Source organism: Bison bison, unplaced genomic scaffold (genome assembly GCF_000754665.1).
Source record: "Bison bison bison isolate TAMUID 2011002044 unplaced genomic scaffold, Bison_UMD1.0 scf7180017864492, whole genome shotgun sequence".
Classification (NCBI taxonomy): domain Eukaryota; kingdom Metazoa; phylum Chordata; class Mammalia; order Artiodactyla; family Bovidae; genus Bison; species Bison bison.
Window position 1 is genome coordinate 2,463,385 of NW_011495051.1, and position 6,794 is coordinate 2,470,178.

Sequence of the window (6,794 nt, forward strand, 5' to 3'; positions counted from 1 at the left end):
CCTCTGTTACCCAGCTCACCACTTTTCTGCTTTTCCATTTATGTTTTTCGGTAAGATCTTACTGAAAAACATAAATGGAAAAGCAGAAAAGTGGTGAGCTGGGTAACAGAGGTACCTGGGGCAACTCATGATCTTAAGGGATCAGTTCTCTCCTGGATGAACATTGAACTTCATCACAATTCAGATCCCTACAAAGTTTGCTTGGAACTGGGTAGGCCAATTCTCAAATTCATGTGGATCTTTGAATTGTAAGGGAAGCAAGGCTGGAATGTCCTGAGATGAATGGCTGTTATTGAGCATATACTATGTGCCGGGCACAATTCCCGGTGCACTATTAGGTTTAACTCATTTATCACCCCAGGAGGTGGGATCTCATTCACAGATGGGGAATACAGAGAGATTGGGTGACTGGCCACAGTCTGCCCACTGAACTGTGATAAAGAATCCACACGGCTCTACTGAACAGAAAGACATGTTATAAAACTATAGTAACTAAAGTTGTACATCATCAGTGCCTGTCCTGTTTTATTTGCTCTTCTGTTCCCTGGATCCCAGTACATAGTATCTGCTCACTGACTGTCCTAAAATTACAGCGTTTAAATCTGGAAGCTTAAGCTTAAATCTAGAGGCTGCGCAGGGTTTGAATCCCAATTATGACACTTGTCAGGCCAGTGGCTCATCTCTCTGAGGCTCAGTCGCCCCCACGGCTGGAATATGAGGCTTAATGGGCACACACTTCTGAGCGTTGTGTGAATTAGTAAGTTAATATCTATAAAGCCCAGAGTAAGTGCTACTGCTGCTGCTAAGTCGCTTCAGTCGTATCTGACTCTGTGCGACCCCCAGGGCTCCCCCGTCCCTGGGATTCTCCAAGCAAGAACACTGGAGTGTGGAAAAGAAATCAATCCCATAGAAAATTCACTTTCCAGAGGCTTGGCTCCTGGCCACCAGCAGGGGGCAATAGAGACTCACGCCTTCGTTCAGAAATAGTGGCGCCTTCACTTGAAATGGAACAAGCATTTATTGAGCACCCAACGAGGCTTCCCAGGTTGCTCAGTGGTAAAGAATCCGCCTGCCAAACAGGAGGAACGGGTTCGATTCTTGGGTCGCGAAGATCTCCTGGAGAAGGAAATGGCAACCCATTTCAGTATTCTTGCCTGGGAAATCCCATAGACAGAGAAGCCTGGCAGGCTACAGTCCATGGGGTCACAAAAGAGTCAGACACGACTTAAGAGACTAAACAGCAAATGCGTGTTGCACGCGTGCTGGGGGCTGGATGAGGGGGTGAAGGAGATCCCTGGGCTCTCTCCTGGGACGTGAAAGCTACCTTGCCCAAATTTCTTAGCCTGTCCCTTAAAGCCTGTGGCATCAGTCCCACCTCCCTTCTGTCCCCTCATCTCTCCAGCTACCAGGCCTCTCCATCTGTGGTTTCCTCCACCCGGAAACCCTCCCACCCTGGAGTTCTGAGACGCTGGCTTGGGATGAGGGCACAGGAAATCTTCCGAGTACAGGGAACACAACTGGCCGAGGTGGAGAGGTGGCAATGGTCTAGATCCTAGGGACAGAACAGGGAACCCTTCACCCTGGTTGGCCTCAGAGCTACACGGAGGATGCAAGCAGGGCACGTGGTGGTTAAACATGGTGACATAGGATGTGAAGCCCACGAGGACAGAGACCAGTATGCTTACGTCTGGATCCTCAGTATTTGTCATTCTCTCTCCGAGCCTCAGTTTCTTCATCTGTAAAATACTGTGCATCATCCAGGATTGTTGAGACAATCAGGATTAATGCATACGAATAACAGCCGTTGTCATTATAATACAACACTTATAGACAAGACAAGATCTCCTGAATCAGGAAAGTGAACACTGTGGATTCGAATATCAACAGGCATTTATTGAGCTCCAGCCGTGTGCCAGGCGCTGCTGTAGGTAGGTCCTGGAGACACAGCCGGGAACAGAATGCACACACACACACACACACACATACACACAGCCCTGACCACGCCCCCAGCCCCTCACCACAATCCCGCCTCATTTCCGCCCCTCTCTTTCCTGAGCCTACCAGAACGAGGTGGAGGTGGGGATTATCTACATATTCATGAGCCCATCAGCCAATCCACAGCCTAAACTCAGGCCTGTCTTTAGAGCCTCGGTAGTTGTGACCTCAGAAGTGACGCTGTCAGCGATACTTAAAGGCGCAGTAACCTCCTGAAGAGCAGGGAGTTTGGAACTGACTTACAGCAACACATATACCTGCCTCTTTTTAGGAGTCTGTACAATACAGGTTGGGAAACCAGCGCATACTAATAGCGAAGAAAGAGCTTTGCCGTCGTGCACGAAGTCAGGGATACGTTTGGAGCGCACACCCCCTGCCAGGCACTGGAGCTGGAGTTTCAGCACCTGGGGTCGCGGACAGCTCCAGAGCCCAGATGGAGGGCCCTGAGTGGGTGGGTGTACCCGTGTGTAGAAGGTTCTGGGGACAAGGTCCAGGAAGAGCGTCCCAGGCCCTCAGCCAGCCCCCAGGAACAAAGGCCTACTCTCTCTCTGCCTGTCTGCTTCACCCCCATAGAAATCCTCAAAGGAGCCCAGATGCATGAGTCCACTCTACATCTTCAAGTGGAAGTTCCTCAGGTCAAAATTGTTCCTGGTCCTTAGTCCTGCTACTCCCACGTCGGCTCCATGTCAACAGATGGCAGTGCCATCCTTCCACGTGCTGGGCCCACGTATGTTGACGTTATCCTTGACATTTTGCTTGCTCTTTCCATAACCAATCTATTAGCAAGTCTGTCGCCTCTGCCTTCAAATATCCTAAATCTGCCCACTTCTCCCCTGCTCCTCTGCCTCCACTTAACCCAGCCCTAGAATCTCCCGCCTGGACCAGTGCAGTCCCCTCCAGCGAGGTCCTTGGCTCATCTTCACTGACCCCCTCCCCCAACCCATCTGTCCTACCTGAAGCACACTCCTCAGAGGGTGCTCACAAGCACCTGAGTCAGGCCCCAACCCTCCTCTGCCTACAGACCTCCTGGGGGTAAAATCCAAGTCCTGCCCCCGGCCCTGCATGACCTACCTTGTCCCCTCCCTGCCCTCTCCTCCTCCCTCTCTCCCCCTCGCTCACTCTGCTCCAGCTACACAGGCCTCATCACTGCTTCTCCATCATGCCAGCCATGGCTCGCAGTCTCTGCACTGGCTGACCCTTTGCCTGGAACCCACTTTCCCTAGATAATCACCTCCTTTCCTCTCACAGGAACTAGCATGGAGGGAGCGGGGGTGGGATAAGTTAGCAGGGGATTAACTGTCAGGCATCATGGGCCCTGGAGACCTGGTGGGGGATGTCAGTCTCTGTCCCAAAGGCAACAGGGAGCCATGAAGGGTTTTATAGGAGGGAGAGGTGAGGTGTGCAGTCACGTCTGCATTGGTTAGTCTCCCTCTGGCTGCTGTGTGGAGAACATAGTGCAGGGGCGACTGTGTAAAGAGAAGAGGCTTGTTCCAGCTCCCAAGTGGGCAGTGCTGTGGCTTAGATGAGGTCAGGGCCCCCCAGAACTCCCCTCAGCAGAATCTGGGGTCTGCCTTGGTTGTGCTATGTTCCCCAGAGCTCAGTACAGGACCTGGCATACAGCAGGTGCTCAACAAAGGTCTGATAAAGGAAAGAAGGAAGGAACATCCCATGCCCAGAACCTTGGCTTGGAAACATTTGACACTGGATTGACTCTCACAACAAAGCTGCAAAGAGGACATTGTAGGACCCATTATACAGATGAGGAAATTGAGTTTCAAACAAAAGAAGGGATTTGCCTGAGCAAACCCAGGCTGATTCAAGACTCAAGTCCTCTGGCGGTCATGGAAGGTTTCCAGAGGCCAGGTGGCATTTAGGTGGAGCCTAGAAGGATGAGGATGAAGGTCAAGGGCCAGAGGTGGGCACTCTTGGCTATAGAAAAGGCATGAGCCAGTGTCAAGTGGTGTGATGGAAGGAGGATGAAAGCCAGTTGGAAATCTGATGGGCAAGCCTGGATGGTCAGGGAGAAGGCCCTGAGCTGGGAAGGTCTCTGCAGAGATGAGCTTCTGTGTCAGTCCCACCCACAGCCCTGGCATCACCCCACCCCTTGAGTGTGGACGAAGCTTGTGACCTGTTCTAATCAATGGAATATACAAAGTGATATATCAAGGTGATGGCCTCATTCCCCCTTCTCTTGTGGTTTTTCCGATTGTAGATAAATATATGTAACATAAAATTTACCATTTTAACCATTTTCAGAGTGTAGCTCCAATGACATTAAATACATTCACCTGATTTATAGTAGCTGCATCTCACAAACCTTGATTTTCATTTTCACTGAATTAAGTGTTTTCTCATGGCACTTCCATCTAGGTTATTAAGAAGTTTGTGGTTTAATCTCAAAGTTGGAGATTTTTTTCCGCATAGCTATTACTGATATCTAGCTTAATTTTGTTACATATTTTCTTTGGTTTGACTTCTCTTAAATGTAAGGTTTGTTTTATGACCCACCTTGATGAGTATGATTAAAGAATATGGCCTGTCTTGGTGTATGTTCCATGTTCACTTGAAAATAATGTGTCTTCTGCTGTTGTTGGGTGGAATATTCTAGAAATGCCATTTCAAGTTGATTGATAGTATTGTTCAGGTTTTCTAGATCTTTGCAGATTTTCTGTCTACTTTTTCTATCCATGGGGGTTCCCAGGTGGCATTGGTGGTAAAGAACCTGCCTGCCAGTGCAGGAGATGCAAGAGACACAGGCTCGATCCCTGGGTTGGGAAGATCCCCTGGAGTAGGAAATGACACCTTACTTCAGGATTCTTGCCTGGAGAATCCCATGAACAGGGAAGCCTAGTGGGCTACAGTCCCTGGGGCTGCAAAGAGCTGGACAATGTCGTTGCTGTTTTCCATCAACTGCTGGGAGCATAGTTTGAAGTCTCCAAGTATACATGTGGATATGTCCATTTTCCTTGCAGAATCATCAGCTTTTTTTCTTGTCTTGACTGTGTATTGTTGGATTGTTTGCTAGTTGTATGTGGCAAGATGCATACACATTTGAGATCAGCGAATTGGCCCTTTTCTCATATATGTCCCTTGTTAAGATGTCTGCTTTGTCTGATTTTAATATAGCCACTCTAGCATTTTTTTTAAGTTTAAAACGTGTTATAATGGTTGATTTACAGTATCATTCAGTTTCAGGTGTACAGCAAGGTTATTTAGTTATATATATTCTTTTTCAGATTCTGTTTATTACAAGATATTGAATATAGTATGCTCTGCAGCAAATCCTTGTTGTTAGTCTACTTTTTTAAACAAAAAAAAACCTTGGTATTTTATTCATCATGGATTTTTGTATTATATTTTCTTTTCTTTTTTTTTAAATAGTGTAGGAAATATTGTTTTCTTACTGAGTTGTCTTTTGTGGGCTTCTTTTTTTTTTCTTCTCTCTTTTGGCAGCTCCTGGTGTATGTGGGATCTTAGTTCCCCAGCCAGGGATCAAACCTGAGTACCCTGCAGTGGGAACTCAGAGTCTTAACCACTGGGCCCCCAGGGAAGTCCCCTGTTAATCTGTGTTATATAGGGTGGTATTCTGGTGCCTTTTGATTTATTGATTTTTGGCTGCACTGCATCTTCTTGCCGTGTGTGGTCTTTTCTCTAGCTGCAGGGAGTGGGGGCCACTCTCTAATTGCAGTGTGCAGGCTTCTAGTTTTGGTGGCCTCTCTTGTTGCAGGGCATGGGCTCTAGAACATGGGCTCAATAGTTGCAGCACCCAGGCTTAGTTGCCCCAAAGCATGTGGAATCTTCCCAAACCAGGGATTGAACCCATGTCCCCGGCATTGGCAGGCAGATTCTTAACCACTGGACCACCAGGGAAGTCCTTCTAGTACTTTCTAAATGCTTATTTTCTTGGTATATTTCCCGCATACTTTTACTTTTATCTACGTCTTTATATTTAAAGTGGGTGTCTTGCTAATCATGAATTTCCTCTGTTTTTGTTTGCTGGATAAGCCTTTATTTCTCCTTCATTTTCAAATGGTATGTTCACTGGGCATAAACCTCTGGCTGGCCAGTATTTTCCTATCAGCACTTTAAAGATATCTTTTTTTTTTTTTTTTGCTTACATGGTTGAGTCTGATCATTCTTGTCTTTGGCCCTCTGTATGTGTGTGTCTTCTCATCTGCCTTCAAGAATTTTCTCTTTGTTTTAAAATTAATGCATTTTGAGTGTGACGTGTCTCGGTCTGTTTTAGGGGGAATATTTGTCCCATTTGGTATCTTCTGAGCTTCTTGGAACTGTGACTCCATATCTTTAATTTTGGGAAATTATTGGCCATTCTGTCTTAAGATAGTCTTCTGCCTGCTTTTCCTTATCCTTCTGGGATTCCAGTCACACATCTATTAGATCATTTAATCTTGTCCTGTGGCCTTCCGGGGCCCTGAAACTGATGTCAAGACCAAGCTTCAGGCTTGTTCTCTGGTTAGGAGTTGGATAGGATTGAGGAGGGGTTTTTTTGGTATTTATCTTTTCAGCTGACCTTGACTGGTGGCAGCCTGTAGTGGTGAGCTGTAATTTTTAAATACCTCCAAGTCTTTTGGTGAAAGTGGTTGGATTGCAAGAAAACTGTTCAGTCATACTTGGATACAGACAAAAGATGGAGGGTGGTCTGAGTAGCAGGAGGCTGAAGGGGGCTTCCCTACTTAACCTCCTCCTTTAAAATTTTTAAAATTTATTTATTGTCATGGTCCAGGCGTGGGTTGGAAAAGAATTTCCAGACATGAGACAGAATGAGAGGGAAATAAAGC